The following is a 17,782-nucleotide window of genomic DNA, read 5'->3' on the forward strand; positions in this document are numbered from 1 at the left end:
CAATTATCATTTTTGTTGGTCTCTAACAACACTTTTAAAGCCTTTACAACAAAAAATTTCGAGAGATCATCATGGGAAATGTCAAAGGAAGCATCAATAATGTTTTTCATGCACTGACAAGTTTTCTTGTAACCAACACACAATCCTGTAAATCTAGTTACAAGAACACATAATGGTTACAGGCTATGTTGCACGAACCTTCTAGGAACCCGACGTTTTAGGTCGTACCCATACTCGAAACACCAAAAATTTGCCGAAACTAGACCATAATGTAATCATCTATGAAAGCTAATATAGACTTGATTTTCCTTCTAATTTGTCATTTATGGGTCTTATTCATTTTTTTCTTGCAATATAATGTGTTATGAAATTTAAACTAACGTTCCCATCTTTGGGAGGTGACATTTCTAAAAGTGTATGTTTCAAAAACTCTAAAATGTTTCAGCGCTTCGTGTAACTTCGGTTGCAGGACTACTTATAGCATGCCAAATCAAGATAGTATATACTTTCTTGGGTTATTTAGCAACATATGATCATTGGATGAAGGTCCAAAGCTAGTATAAAACTTCATATCACTCCTTTTCCTCCTCCATCCTTCAATTCTTTTCAATAAAAATGATCAAATTGGTTTAGAAATTCAATAATGTGATTAGTTCTTCTTTTGCAAAACACACCAACACTTATCTAAAAAAACCATATCTAATAGCCTCAACATTTCAAAGTCAACAACCTTATTTCTCTAGCAGTCAACAACCTCAACATTCTTGTTGACACCTAATCATTAGGATTGGGTGAATGTAATTAATATAAATAAATAATAAGAAATATGAACAGTCATCCAGAGATGAAGTGAACAGTCTCTCCCTCATGTATATAATAAAGACCAACCTGAAGGAATAATATACGAATTGATTTGGTGGAGTTACTGCCTGGCCTAACATGGTATCAGATCCAGCTCCCGAAATTAGTTGTAACTCCTTGTATTAGTTTTCTCTGCCATAATTATTGCTTGTGCCCTCTGCGTTCCCTGAGCTATTCATAATTGTCCTCTCTGCACTCTCTGGGCTCTTTGCCATAATCATTATTGGCACGATTTTTCTATATGGATGTAACATTTCCTTTACCCACTTCTGTCTCTCGATTTTCCAGAAGAGGAGCATTGAATCTCTACATCTTTGTGCATTGAAACTCATGGTCGGTTTCTCTGTGCATTGAGTTTTGAAGGTCGTGCACTAGAATATGTTGAACGTTGGTCCGTTGGTCATTGCTGCATTTGTGATTTGAAGATTTGAAGGTTGAAGGGTAACGCTAGTTTGAATGTATGCTAGTTGTGAAAGCCGACTTGTGAAAGTTGTGGAAAATTGTTGAGAATTGCGTGAAGTTGAAGCCCAAGAAATGCATTGAAGCATGAAGTCTATATGTGCGCAGTCTCCATGCATAATTCCTGGTATGAGCATTGAATTTTTTGAAGTCTGTGCTGCATAGATTAAAGGTTGGTGTTGGCATATGCATTGATGCCTGACATTGCCTCCCTTCACTGCACGCGCTATCATGCAAAATAATCCCACCACTACATAAAATAGAACATTACTCTGTGCAGATGCCATATGCTGATAGAAATGGTACTTGTGCCTTTTTGAATCTGTGAGGAGTTCCTCTATTTGGCGTGCATCATCCCACATACATTATTCATATGGTTGCTTACCTATACCACCATCACCATACCCTACATACTTTAACGCTGCCCAATTACATTAAAGTTGTCCAGTTTGAATACACAATTCCTGTCTTCACCAGTTTCTTTGTTGTTTTTGGGAATTTGGAGATTTGGTGTCAGAGCGTTGTGGTATGGAGCATTGTGAACGCTATCTTGCATCAGAACGTTGTATGGTATATACCTCTGTTGGAGCGTTGTATTACGTTGAAAACACAGTTTTTGTGTATTACCTTAATACACAGTTACGCTGCCATATATTTTACATTGTTGCCCCACCCATATATATTCTATACTTTAACGTTGTCCAGTTGAATTGAATTTGTTGTCCTGTCATATCAGAATTTTATTTTTTTCCCATTAGGAGTAAAATTTTGTAGCAGAAGTTTATGTTACAGTATGCATTCAATCATATCCATTGTGGGAATAGTTCTCACTGGCAAAGAGAACTATCCTGAGTGGTCCCGGATGATAAAACACACCCTCATTTTCAATGAGTTGTGGAAAGGAGTGTGCATTGGAGACGGAGACAAAGAGCCAGAATAGCCTAACTCAGACAAAGAGCTTGTCATTTGGGAAAATAAGAACAGCAAAGCTTATGCATTAATCACATCATCTCTAAATGAAGAGGTGAGTTGCCATATTTCTCCATTTTCAACTGCTTTCGAAGCCTTACAAAAGCTAAAAGAACTTTATGACTCACATTCTGCACTTGAAGTTGTTCAACTCATGATTAAACTCTTCACTCTTGAATTGCAAAATAATGATCCTCTTGCTCTTGCATCCGAAGTAAAATCTATAATGCATGATATCAAATCCACTAAGGTTGAATTGGATATTCCTCTTATTGCTTTTCTCAAGGCACTTTGTCCTACTTACTCCAATTATCTTGAGTCATTGCAAGCAAATGGAAATCTCAAAGATATTACCTTTGACTCTCTTGTGAAAAAATTTGCTGAAAGAGTGAAAGCTTTTGGAAAGAAGACAGCCCCTGAATGTTCTGAAGAGGTTGTGTGCCTTGCTCATAAAGAAAAGAATCCTGCTCAAGATTCTTCCAGAGGAAGAGGTGGTCGAAGAGGAAGAGGAAGATATGTCAGAGGCAAGGGGGGCAGACAATCTCAAGGAGAAAAGGCAGATTTGCACTGCATACGGTGCAAAAGAAATGGATCACATGATGCCTCTACATGAAAAATACCTTGGGACAAAATTGAGCAGCAAAGAAATCAACCCAAAGGTAAAACTAATGACACAAAAAAAGGTAGAGCACCTGAATTTTCTCATTATGTGGTGGCACAATGTAATATTGGAGTAAATGAAGATTTATTTAATGCTTCACTTGCTTCTTGAAAAAATGATTGGTTGCTTGATTCAGGAGCAACTTGCCACATGACTCATAGAAAATATTTTTTTGAAGAATTTACTGACAATGTTGATGGAGCAGTATACTTTGCAGACCAATCAAAAAATCAAGCCATCAGGGCTTGGCACAATCAGGCTTAAATTGCCTGGTCTTCTAGACTTTCTTCTACATCATGTTCTATATCTCCCACAGCTGAAGAGAAACTTGTTGTCCTTGCTCCACATCCACTAGCAAGGTCACTCCATTCATATGTTTGATGGCAAGCTTGAGGTGAGAAAAGCATCTTACCACTCACTTGTCATGAGGGGAATAGAAGCAGAAAGACTTCTCAAGCTGCAAGGTACTTCTGCTCGTGCACAACATTTCTCATACAATTCTCATTATGAAGAAGGTACACTTCCATCAAGTTTATTATGGCATGCTAGATTCAGACATTTTAACTATGATAGCCTCCGCTTGTTGAAGAAAAATGTTGTTGCTGGTTTGCCTACAATTCCTAGGAAATTTAAGCAATGTGATGCTTGCATTCTAGGAAAGCATAGCAAACAGTGTTTTCATGATTCACATTCAAGAGCACATAGAAAACTTGAACTCATTCATTCAGATTTATGTGGTCCAATGCCCATTCCTTCTGCAAATGGAAATAAATATATGATGACATTTATTGATGACTACACCAGAATGTGTTAGGTTTATTTATTGAAGAACAAATCTAATGCTTTTCAAACATTCAAGAACTTTCATAAATGGATTGAAAATGACGCACAATCTCATATTGGGTCTATTCGCACTGATAATGGAAAAGAATACACATCAAATGAATTTGAAAACTATCTTCGCCAACGTGGGATCAAACATCAAACAATTGTGCCTTATAATCCCCAATATAATGGTGTAGCTGAAAGAATGAATAGGACAATCTTAAATATGGTACGCTCCATGTTTTTCTTCAAAAATGTAAAAATAATGTTTTGGGTTGATGCTGTTCTATGTGCTACATATATAAAGAATAGATGTCCATATAATGCTATTAGAAACAAGACACCATATGAAATGTGGTATGGGCACATTCCTTCGGTAAAGCATCTCAGGGTCTTTGATTCCACCTGTTATGCATTGATACCAAAGGTACATAGAAATAAACTTGGTGCAAGAAGTCATAAGTGTATCTTCTCGGGGTATTCAAACACCTCCAAAGCATATTGTCTCTATGATGAAGTCAATAAAATGTTTGTTGTATCTAGAGATGTAATTTTTCTTGAATCATCCAAAACTGACAACGCTATTGCACGACAACTTGATCGCTTGGATAGATTCGCAAATGCAAAATCATTTCAAGAATTTGATCATCAGATTCCACATCTTGAAGGGGGGATTCCTATACTAGATCAACATGTGGAATCTTCTTCTAAAGAACCCTCTGCCCCGTATGAAACTCCAACAATGGATGATGCTTTAAGTGATGTCATTGATAGAATTGGGAGACTCAATCTTGATTCGGTACCAACTCAATCAACGGAGCAACCTGGACCATCTGAGAAAGGTCCTCCAAAGTGGCTAACAAAGACACCTGAAAGTGTTCATCCTGATGAGGTTGGAAAGACAAAAACTAGAAATTCAAATCAGCAAAACGAAGGTGATGTAGATGACTCTAATTCACCTGTTGATATGGATGTTTCTTATGATTGTGAATTGAACTTGTCTACAGATTTTGAACCAACTCCCTTCAAAGAAGCTGCTTCTCATGATGAATGGAAAGAAGCAATCAAAAAGGAGTATGATGCCCTCATAAAGAATGGCACTTGGAAGCTGGTTAATCCTCCATTAGGAACCAAACCAATTGGCTACAAGTGGGTCTACAAGAACAAGTATAAAGTTGATGGCTCACTTGACAAGCACAAAGCCATACTTGTGGCAAAATATTTTGCACAAAAGGAAGGGGTCGATTATGAGGAGACTTTTGCCCCCCAACAAAATGGGCTACCATCCAGACACTCTTTGTCCTAGCAACTCAGAATGGTTGGAAAGTCCATCAAATGGATGTAAAAACTACTTTCTTGAATGGAGATCTAAAAGAGAATGTTTTTATGTCCCAGCCTGAAGGATTTGCTGTGAAAGGACATGAACATAAAGTATGCAAACTTGTGAAGTCCTTGTATGGCCTCAAACAAGCACCGCGAGCCTGGTATGAAAAACTAACTGAGCATCTTCTGAAACTCAATTTCAAACATTATGGTCTTGATGTTGCAACTTTATTTGTCAAGAAAGTTGGAAAAACAGTTGTATATCTTGTGGTATATGTAGATGATCTTTTGATGATAGTGAACAATGAAAGCTACATTGCATCCATAAAGAACGAATTTGGGAAAAGTTTTGAAATGATTGATTTGGGCTATGTTCATTACTATATTGGTATTGAAGTAACTCAACATCCAAAGTCCATATTTCTTTCTCAAAAGAAGTACATTGGAGATCTTTTGAATAGATTTGGCATGATAGAATGCAATCCTCTTACTACTCCAATGGAACAAAAATTAAAGCTCACATCTATTGAAGGAAAAGATTTGAGGATGCATCAAAGTATAGATAGCTTGTAGGAAGTCTCAACTACCTAACTACTACTAGACCAGACATTTCGTTTGCTGTTGGAATCCTCTCCAGGTTTATGCAAAATCCTTGTGAGGGACATTGTTCTGCTGCAATAAGAGTTCTAAGGTACTTGAAGGGAACTCAAGACTTTGGAATCAAGTATACACAGGTGGACGACTTCAGCTTGATTGGATACTCTGATTCAGACTTCGATGGAGACAAAGAAACTGGGGTATCTACTTCAGGATATGCTATGAGTCTTGGATCAAGAGCTATCTCCTGGAGATCACGCAAACAATCAGTTCCAGCAAATTCCACAACAGAAGCAGAATACGTGGTAGCAGCTGAAGCAACAAAAGAAATTGTGTGGCTGAGGAAAATTCTTGAGATTTGCAGGTAAAACAAGTACAATCAAATCCAATCATGATTGACAAAACCTCTGCAATAAAGTTGGCCAAGAACACAAAGTTCCATGATTGAACGAAGCACATCAATACTAAATATCATCTGATTCGACATCATGTTGAGGCCAAAACAATCCATCTATGTCATTGTTCCACTAATGAGCAAATTGCAGACATCTTCACCAAAGCGCTTGGAATAGAAAAGCTTGAACGATTCAGAATGATGCTTGGACTCACCAACATCCCTTCAGATTAAGGGGGGGAATGTTGACAACTAATCATCAGGATTGGGTGAATGTAATTAATGTAAATAAATAATAAGAAATATGAACAGTCAACAAGAGATGAAGTGAACAGTCTCTCCCTCATGTATATAATAAAGACCAACCTGAAGGAATAATATACAAATTTTATTTGGTGGAGTTACTACTTGGCCTAACAATTCTCATGATTGATAGCCTCAATATTCTCATAATATACATGTTTTAAGGTTTTATTTGTAAATATTTTCCAAAGCATATGGTAATACCAGAGGTACGCATGATCAATCAATTTCTTTTAAGATGTTAAGACTGCTAATTATATACAACAAGCCCTTGGTTATTATTAACATAATTCACTTTCTCTACCACCATATAAAACATGCCTCACCATGAATCCTTGTCACATAAAATTCTACCATCATTCTTTTCACCACCTCAACCAATAAGACCTCATTATTAATAAACATGCTCTACATGTGTGATCATTTAATAGAGCCCCTCCCTATTCACCATTTAAATGAATTTTGGGATGAGTTCCCTTGACTAAAAACCCAACATTCCACTCAATTTGTCCTTCCATTCTAACTTCAAGAATTCCACTTCTTAATTGACAGAGAACCATTGAGACATAGAGCACATTGACACCTACTATATTGAGTCGACATGGGAAAATTGGGAGCAGTAAAGCAAGATCCTCAGTCAATTATATTTTTGGAAGGATATCCTGAATACAATGTGTGTAAGGCAATGCTAAGATATGTTGGATGCCTTCCATTCATTTGGAGTTTTTGTGCGTATGACATTGCTATTAGCCAGGTTTTTGCATAGAGCTTTGATGGGAATTTTTTTTGCATTATGTATCTTATCATGGTTGTTTCAAAGATTCAGTGGCCCAATCCATTGGACTCTCCAAAATTAAAATTGATGAATGATGGTTCAAAAACAAGCAAATCAAGAAGGGGGCGTGGAGACGACTTATATGCTCATAAGACATGAATCATAACTAGGGATTTGCTTGTTTTGCTTGATTTGCTTGACCCTTACAATCTTTTGGCAAGTGGTATCTTGAAAATATTTGCGATATGGTCCAATATTTCATATCTTGAATGATAATTGTGGTGATTATGGTTATTATAGTTTTATTGATATTTCCGGAGTATTTGAATGCTTGCAAGTAATAAGTTTGCAAAATTTTTGATGGTCAATTTTGACCATGAACAAATTTTCATTTATAAATATCTTTCCCCTTTGCATATATTTTTCAAGGCAATCTTTTTGTTGTTGTTTTTCATTCGTGTGCAATAGTTACCTATCGGAAATATTTACGTAGGAATTGATATTTTTCAAAAGTTTTTACAAACATACACTTATAACCTTATTGTTTGGGTTGGATCCACAATGCCAAACTGACAAGTGAAGTTCTCTATTTGCAAAGGTTATATTGATAATTGATAATTTGATGTGATACCTCTAAATATGTGTGGTATCTTTTTTTGTGTCACATTTACTTGTGAGAGAGTGGCACAATCTATGAGGAATGAAAAAATCAACATACACTTCACAAGGATGGATAAGCCTATTCGATAGCAGCATATAAATCCACAACACCCATAATATGAACATTTCTTATTGTACAACTAAAGAAGTTTCAGAATTTGGACTTTCCAACTTATACCAAAATTTTGAAGACCATATATTTGCACATGTAGAGCCACATGAAGTTTCAACATGATGATGGAAATCACACAATTAAAGGTTCCAAAATAAGTTACAATAACACTATAAAATTATCTCCACAAATAAAGGTTCCAAGATAAGTTACAATAACACTACAAAATTATTTCAAATATCTCCACGAATGCTTCAAAGTCATACAAAATTAAACATAGCAAATTAGTAACAAGGGAATATTGTGCCAATCAAGGCTCTATGTAGAACTTCATAAATATAGAGAATAGAGAACAACAAGCCTAATAAGGAGTTGTTTCCATTAATGGAGCATTCATCCCATCTCTTTGTCATGTGAATCAACTATTTTGAAGAGGATGTATCTGGAAAAGAGGACACATAAGGAAAATGTGAGTGGGTTATTGAATTCTTTACCTAATCATTATCAAGAATTATATCCTATGTTGATTTAACATATTAAATCAACTCTAACTAGTGGAGTATTTCAGTAAAATAAACGTAAATACCATTCATCATCAAATTAGTGAAAGACATAATATATACGAAATACGGCCTCTCAAATGCTTCAAGGATTGTGTCAAATATTTTTCAAAATTTTAAAACCGACCCTTTACTACAAAGTTAGCAGCTCTACAAAGTCACATTAGAGAGGCAATAATTTACTATATAGGTTGTTATGGGATATATTTAAATTTATTGTTGTATATATTTTGGAATGGTGCAGTTTAATAGATAAATGGTTTTTTTTTTTTTTTATTGAAATTAGCAAATACAATTTAGAGTAGAATTGAAATGGTTGTTTTTAATTTTTTAATTAAGTAATACAATTTGGAGTAAAATTATATATATATATATATATATATATATATATATATATATTTATTATACTTTTAATGCACAATTAAATTTAGTACTCTAATTAATCTTCAAAACATTAGAATTTCACTTATTAAACAATTTATAATTTTTAAATAAAATTGAAAAAAAAATTAAACACAACTGAAAAATAAATAAATTGATGTGTCTATTCACAACTTGGTTGTGCAAGATGATCTTTCCAAATATCCTATTCCTTCAGTGTATCTTTGCACCTTTAGGGGCAATTGCTAATTTATTCTTATGGGTTTACACTTGAGATAGAATTTGTTGGATGTACATACTTTTGTGGGCAATTTAAAATGATTTTTTTGTATGGTTGGTTAGTTAGGATGTATCTGTCTAAGAACAATTTCCTTCTCATTTTAGATCTTCTCGGATGTGAGTTCAAAGGTTTTGCATGCCAGTTTTTGGTTTAAAAAGAACTAATGGATGTCCATTTTGATTTCGGACGAAATAGTAAACATGTTATTTGTTTCCTTGAGAAAAAAAAAAATTCCATGGTTGTAGCCTTGGTAAATTTATAAATACTTTATGAGTTCATTTTGAGTTTTTCATAAGTTTGTGAGTTTGACTTACGAATTTGATAAAAATATCTTTCTTTCTTTTTCTTTTATTTTTTATTTTTATTTTTTATAATTGGAGTGAGAATTTCTGGAAAATTTGTAACTTTGAAAGATTGGTTGTGGCTATTACACTAGGTACAATTGTTTCATAAATGCTACAAACATGTCAACTACAACATGTCTCCAAAGACTTGAACCCACGCAATTGGAGAAATAAATTGTTCACCAAACCAGTCAAGCTAGGATCCTTTGACGAACTTGATGAAAATATTGACTAATGGTTTTAAAAGTGTTTCCCCCCATTTTTATAAATTTAACGTGAAAGTACAACTCTTTACAATCTCACTACATTTGGATTTTATGCATTTTGTTTGTTTGATTTTTCACTTTATTAACTATTATTCACTTAGAATTTGATAAGCAAGATTTTCTTTCTTTTTTTCCTTTTCTTTTTATATCAATAAAAATAAAAGTGGGATTTACTCTTACCATAGTTTCTTCCCAATATTACTTAACCTTTTTTTTAAATAATTATAGGTTACTTCATTTTTATTTTTAATTTATTTATTAATAATTTGTTGTTAAATAAAATTAATATTTACATAATTACTTAAAATCGCTGACGAGGGGTACCTTAATTGGTGATTAATGTGTTATGAAGTATTATGTAAAGCTGGATATTCAAATTTCAAATCCCTCATGGGTGAAGCCAACAAAAAACTATGAAATATATCCCTCGATGGGGGTGAAAAATGAACAAACTTTGAGGATTGTGTAAGTGGTTTGCCACCCCACGATAACTCTTAGCATCACATTAAGCTTGCCGTGGAAGTTGGGCAGCATACACACTTGTGCCAAGCTCTAATCCACTACAGTGTAGCGATTAATGGTTTTAATGCAGGTCATCTCGCTCATTCATATCTTGTACCAAAGGAGAGGATGTTGGTATGACTGTCGAAGATAGAGGCACTAAAGTAAAAAGGGAAGGAGGATGTTTGGCCGGCTAGTTATTTGTGCACCAAGGGATGAGGAGAAACACATAAGGAAGGTTCTTAGCGCTAGCCCAGGGGCAATGTCGGGTATCATGAGAAAAAATTTCCCTGAGAATCTTAGAGAGAAGGAGCTCTACAGCGAGGCTAAGGGGAATTTTGGATTTGTGCCATGTGGTGGGAGACTTCTAGAGGAGCAGACCTTCTGCAACACTACTGCAAGATCTTTGGTTGCATTCTTGGTGTGGCTATGGGTTATCCACACTAGGTTTAAATCTCTAAGCCTGATCATTCCTTTTTTATTGGTTAATTGTTTATTTATAGTTTTCAATTTAGTTGGGTTTGATGGAGTAGAGTGGGTGTCTAGAAAGGTACATTCAGACTTTCCCTCTCTGTTTACCTTGAGGAAGTTGGGGCATTCGGGCCTTTTTTAGTGGGAGGTGAACCATTGCCATGGACGTTTGAGTGGTGTGAGTGTTATGGACTCTAATTGTATTTAGTTTAGGTGTCTTCATGGAAGCTTGGTTGGTTGTTTGATAATGTGACCTTGGAAACCCTGGTTCTTTGCTCTCTTCAGCATGTGATTTCCTCGACCCTCTTAGAGAGCTTGGTGGGTATAATCTCCACAAGAATCGAGCTGGGGTAATGTCATAGTGGTGATATTTTTCATGTTTAGGTGATTTTCTAGGGTGGTTTGTGGGGGTTTCCTTGATAAAAGTTGTTTGCATTGAGGGTCGTGGCTAATTGATGCCCCTCACAAGAAGAAGGGGCATCCCCGACCATATACATTGACTAGTCAGTGCAATAACAACAAGTTCTCTTTGGGACAACAAAGTCAAAGGTGGGTGGTGAAGATACATCCCTAGCACGACTAGAGGTGAGGGACTTCAAGGAAAATAATAGCACCATGAGAAAGCATCATGGAGAAACAATAGACCCATTTCTCTCTTAGTATTTTCCCTCTACAAAAAACACCTCTGTGATAGAAGACAATGTTAGTGTTATTCAAATGTTGAGCAATTCCTTGGTCCAACTCAATCAGGCACGGTAAGATGATCACAATGACACTGTTGGTTTCATGAATCACACCCAACACAACTTGTGGGAGATGCATGATAGACTTGCCAACCATTGGAGAGGGCAATGGTGCATCCAGGAGAAGCTTGATTGTCTGGCAACCGATTTGTCTCACATAGAGGGGCATGTGCATTGTGATTTCAATCCCCTGCCATCCCCTAGATCGGGTCTGGGTCATTTGACCTTAGTAAATTCTGATGATGTCTGATATTTTTTGGTTGTCTTTTGGTTTTATGGTTGTTTTGGAACTTTTTGCTTGTCAACTTATGTAGATCACTATCATTATGGAAATTTGATATTTATTTGGGTATGTAATGGTTGGCCAATAAATATAGTAAGAGTGAGACTGTTATGAAACCAGCTCAAGAAAAGATAGAAAAGATGGATCAACGCCTTAGAATTCAGCCTCTTCGAGGGGGCAACCTCCTTTACATTACATAAATGAACAATTCTTGGATGATTCAAATGACAAAACCTCCTTTCTATATATAGGAGTCTAAGGAGTCACAATATAATCCAGCCGACCTAACAATAATAATATAAAGCCACAAAAATAACAATAGAGGGATTCTATGGGGCACAATAATAACAATATGGGGGCAATAAGGGCACAACAATATTAATAAGGGGTATAACTACAATAGTAATGGGGTAATCACTAGTATTATAGGGACCCAACATGCCCCTCTCCTTCAAAAAAGTGTTGTCCTCAATGCTTAAGTAGTTTTGGATACTTCTGCATAAAATTCTCATCCTCCCATGTGGAATCTTCAGCGGATAAGTTCTTCCACTTGATAAGATACTCTGAAATTGATCGATTTCGTAGCAGTCGAGTTCTTGTTTCTATGACTGCTTCCGGTTCCAATATAATTTTTCCTTCCTCGTCAAGTTCTGGCAATATTGTTTGAACTAGGAGCTTGTCGCCTATAACCTTCTTTAAACATGAAACATGGAAAACAGGGTGCAACCGAGAAGCTGCAGGAAGCTCCAATTTGTATGCCATAGTACCAATCTTTTGCAACACCTTGTACGTACCATAATACTTTGGTGATAATTTATTATCCTTCTTAGCTTGCTTGAGGGACATTTGCTTATATGGTTGTAGCCGTAGGAATACCCAATCACCTACATCAAAAATTATTTCACTGCGATGTTGATCTGCCTGTTGTTTCATTCTATTATGTGCCAACACAAGGTTATCCTTTAAGAGTTGGAGGACTTGTTGTTGATGTTCGATGTGATGTTCCACTGCCTAAACCTTAGAATTTTCTCTTAAATATGATGTGATGGATGGTGGTTGATACCCATAAAGTGCCATAAATGGGGTCATTTTTGTTGTTGTATGGAAGGAAGTGTTATACCACCATTCAGCCAGAGGCAACCATTTGACCCATTGTGTCTGTTTATCAGATACAAAGCAACGAAGATATCCTTCCAAACATTTGTTTACTATCTCAGTTTTCCCATCAGATTGAGGATGATAAGATGAGCTATGAGCTAACTGAGTACTAAGACAAGAAAATAATTTTGTCCAAAAATTTCCAGTGAAAATGGGATCTCTGTCACTTACAATAATCTTTGGGTTTCCATGTAGCTTTTGAATTGTTTCCATAAATGCAGTAGAAACTGTACTGGCTTTAAATGGATGTGATAATGCACAAAAGTGTGCATACTTGGTAAGTCTGTCAACTACCACCATGATGACACTCTTTCCCTCAGACTTGGGTAAACCTGTGATAAAATCCATTGAAACCTCCTCCCAACGTTGGCTTGGAATGGATAAAGGTTGTAATAGACCCGGTGTCTTAATTGTTTCAACTTTATTTGTTGGCAAACCAAACATTCCACCACAAACTTTTGAATATCTGATTTAAGGCCATCCCAAAAAAATTCCTTCTTAACCCTGTGGTAAGTTTTTAAAAATCCTGAGTGCCCTCCTAAGGGAGAAGTGTGCAATTCCATAAGAATCTTTTGTTTTAGCTGGGAATTCTTACAGAGGTATAAGCGATCTTTGTAATATATCGAATCATTTTTCCAGCTAAATGTATCAGACGTACTGGAATCTTGTTGTAACTTTCGAATAAGTTCCCACACTTCTTCGTCATTCTTCCATTCCTCCCTTGCTTCATTTATCCAATCTGGTTGGATAATAGAAATGGCGCACAACAATGCTTCCACATCCTCATCCTTTCTTGAGAGTGCATCTGCCACCACATTTTGCTTCCCTTTTTTGTAGATGATTTCAAAGTCATAACCCAACATCTTTGTGACCCACTTTTGTTGCTCTTCAAAGGATAATCTTTGTTCTAAAAAGTATTTAAGGCTATCATGATCCGTTTTTACCTTGAAGTGTTTCCCATTAGGTAGGGTCGCCATTTCTTAAGTGCATGGAGTATTGCCAACATTTCCTTCTCATAAATAGCTTTGCTTAAAAACTTTCCCTTGATTGGACGACTTTCAAAAGCAATGGGTCTTTCATCTTGCATTAGAACAGCACCAATTCCATTTCCTGAAGCATCACATTCCACAATAAAGGTTTTTGTGAATTCCGGTGTAGCTAAGACCGGTGCTTGGCACATTGCCTCTTTAAGATGTTCAAAGGCCTTTGTTGCTTCCGGAATCCATGAAAATGAATCTTTCTTCAATAATGTTGTTAGAGGTGCTGCTATTCTCCCATAATTCTTAAAAAACTTGCGATAATACCCTGTCAACCCGAGAAATCCTCGCAGATGCTTTATGGATGTGGGGATTTTCCATTCCTTAATGGCTTTAATTTTGCTAGGGTCTACCTTAACTCCTTCATGAGATACAATATGACCCAGATATTCCACCTCCTGGACTCCAAAGAAACATTTGGATCTTTTTGCATATAATTGTTTCTCCTCCAATAGTTGTAGCACCCTGTCAACATGTTCAACATGATCCTTCCAAGACTTGTTGTAGATTAGTATATCATCAAAAAATACTAACACAAATTTTCTAAGGAATGGTTTGAAAATTGAATTCATTTTGATCCTTCTTCAGTCTTCATTTTGATTTGATGATATCCTGAATGAAGATCCAACTTGGTGAAGTAAATTGATCCATGCAATTCATCCAGTAATTCATCAATGACAGGAATGGGGAACTTATCTTTAATAGTGAGCTTGTTGAGCTCCCTATAATTTGGACACATGCGCCATGATCCATCCTTCTTGTGCACCAATACTACTGGAGTAGAGAAAGAACTTTGACTTGGTTGAATTATACCAGCCTCTAGCATTTCTGCAACCATACGTTCAATTTCACTCTTTTGGACATAGGGATATCTGTACGGCCTGATGTTTGGAGCAACACTTCCTGGAATCAGATGAATAGCATGATCATGATCACGCATAGGTGGGAGACCTTTGGGAGTCTCAAATACCTTGGAATGATTGTCCAGGACTTTTTGGAGATCTGGAGAAATAGATGATTCCGATGTGGAAACATCTAGCGAACATAATTGTGCAATTACACCTCTTTTCTCCTTTTTTAGAAGCTTTGTCATACCATTAGAGCTGATTATCTTTCTTGGTTTCCCTGCAATACCCCTTAATTCAACTTCCTTTCCTTCCGTAGAAAATTTGATGAAAAGTTCTTGAAAATTAAAAGCTATTGTACCCAAGGATTGTAGCCATTGGACTCCTAGTACAACATTAGCACCTCCCATTGGAATGGAAAGCATTGGGCTAGTCAATACATATTCTCCCATGGATAGCTTGATATTATGGCACTTTCCAGAGCAATTTGTTGTTCCTCCATTTGCAATCATCACTTGACACTCTGGTGCTGGATATAGGAAGCAATTCAATTCTTTTGCTACCTTACAATGAATAAAATTGTGGGTGCTTCCTGAATCAATCAACACTATTACCTTTTTCTTCTTGATTTTTCCTTATATCTTGATGGTTTGAGGAGTGGTAATTCCGGCCAATGCATTACAAGATATGGTCGGATTTATTTGTTCTTCATCTAGGCTTTGTTCCTGGAGTATATCCTCTTCTTTTGACCTTTCTTGCTCCTTTTCTTCTTCCTCTTCACAATCTATGTAGAATAATTTCTTCTCAGCACACTTATGACCTTTAGTGTATTTGCTATCACAACTGTAACAAAGCCCTTTTGCTCTTTTTTCTTCCAATTGTTGTGGTGTCAACCTTATAGGTTGTGGAAGACTAGGGGCAACAACACTTCCGTCTTTATAGTTGTGAGTGGTATGCTTCCTGGTTGCCATAATTTTGCTTTCCATTTTTCTTGCTAACCTGAATGCCTTCTCTAATGAATCAGGTTCCCAAAGGTGAACATCATGTTGGATATTATCCTTTAAAGACCCTATGAACACATCAATCCTATGCTCCTCTGGAATATCTTTTACCCTTATGTTCAATTTTTGGAACTCCTCAATGTGCTCCATTATTGAACCCTTTTGTTTGAGACTTATCAATTGGCTAAAAAAAGTGTTGCTTTTTGTATCCTCATAATTTGCTATCAATTCTTCCGTAAAAATTACCCAAGCGATAATTTGTTTACAAGAGAAAAGCCATTGATACCATACAAACTGATTTGGTTACAAATATAAAGTTGCAATACGTACCTTTTGTGTTTTGCACATTATTGAGATCGAAAAATTGTTCCATCTGTAATATCCATGTTGCGGGATCCTTGTCATCAAACTTCCTCATATCGATTTTTGGAATATGGTGGGTCTTCAATACAACATTAGAGTCTATGGAATCATGATTAACATTTCTTTTGTTCTCATCATTAGTTTCCTTTAGTACCCTTTCACCCTTAGTGACCATTTCTTGTAGCAACTTATTCATATTTATCTTCAATTCTTCCATCTTATCATCCATGCCATCAATTTTAGCTTCTACGCCTTTCTTTAAACAATCCATCTTAGCTTCTCCACCTTTCTTTAAACCATCCATCTTAGCTTCTACATCTTTCCTTAAACCATCCATCTTAGATTCTGTTGCTTTTTGTGCAAGTGACACTTGTTGCACTTGTTCTTGTAATTTTGATATATCATATAGCATTTCTTCTTCTTCTTCTTCATGAGTCATGCTAGAGATTTCAGGTTCCTTACTAGGTGTTTGCATTTTCTTTCCTCGGGGCATCAGTTACCGATAATAATGCTCTATTATGCCCTTTGAATTCCTTCAAAATAAATTCTCAAACCAAGCTTAAGCAAAAATTTAAGAAAATCTACACACCTTTTTTCACTTTGTAGGAGCTCGATATTGCCTCTGATGTATCTCTGTACTTTCTGATCATCTAGTTTTGAATTTGTGACTTGCAGTAGCCCTCTGTGTCCTCTTTCAAATGCCACAAGTCTAACCCAAATTGGATTCTCCAAGGAAGAGTTATGTGAAATCTCCCACAGTGACTTCATTATAGACTAGTTCAGTAGAGCGAACTTGTACGACGTGCCACGAGTCACTGTTTCGACCTTTGGATCTGAAAAATGCATACAAGACACTGCAGTCTGTCCTCTTTCTATACCTTCTTAAGAAATTTCAATCCGATCCCTAGAGAGAAAGTTATGACAATTTCCCCCGGGTCACCTGTTTGGAATGTAATTCAGGAGTCTGCAAAAATACCAACTTCCTCAGATCATATCTTCGCAAATATAGCGCGAAAAGCTCCGAAATTCGGACCCGAGGTTCAGCACGATTTCTTCTCAAATGGGTTTTTTTTTGCAACTTCTGAAACGTCGCAGAAAAAAAAAAAAGTTATAGAGAAAATGCCACGATGACCTGTTTGGAGCAGCGAAACCCTAGAATCCAAAGCTCTGATACCAAATGTTATGAAACCAGCTCAAGAAAAGATAGAAAAGATAGATCAACGCCTTAGAATTCAGCCTCTTCGAGGGGGAAACCTCCTTTACATTACATAAATGAACAATTCTTCGATGATTCAAATGACAAAACCTCCTTTCTATATATAGGAGTCTAAGGAGTCACAATATAATCCAGCCGACCTAACAATAATAATATAAAGCCACAAAAATAACAATAGAGGGATTCTATGGGGCACAGTAATAACAATATGGGGGAAATAGGGGCACAACAATATTAATAAGGGGCATAACTACAATAGTAATGGGGTAATCACTAGTATTATAGGGACCCAATAGAGACCAACATAATTTTGAGAAGCGCCATAAGAAGATGTAACCTTTTGAATTAATAGAAAAACATTGATACAAAAAAAAATGTTTATGCATTTTTTTTC

This window comes from Pinus tabuliformis, chromosome Q (genome assembly GCF_031772625.1).
Source record: "Pinus tabuliformis cultivar Carrire ecotype Pingquan chromosome Q, CPIR1, whole genome shotgun sequence".
NCBI lineage: Eukaryota > Viridiplantae > Streptophyta > Pinopsida > Pinales > Pinaceae > Pinus > Pinus tabuliformis.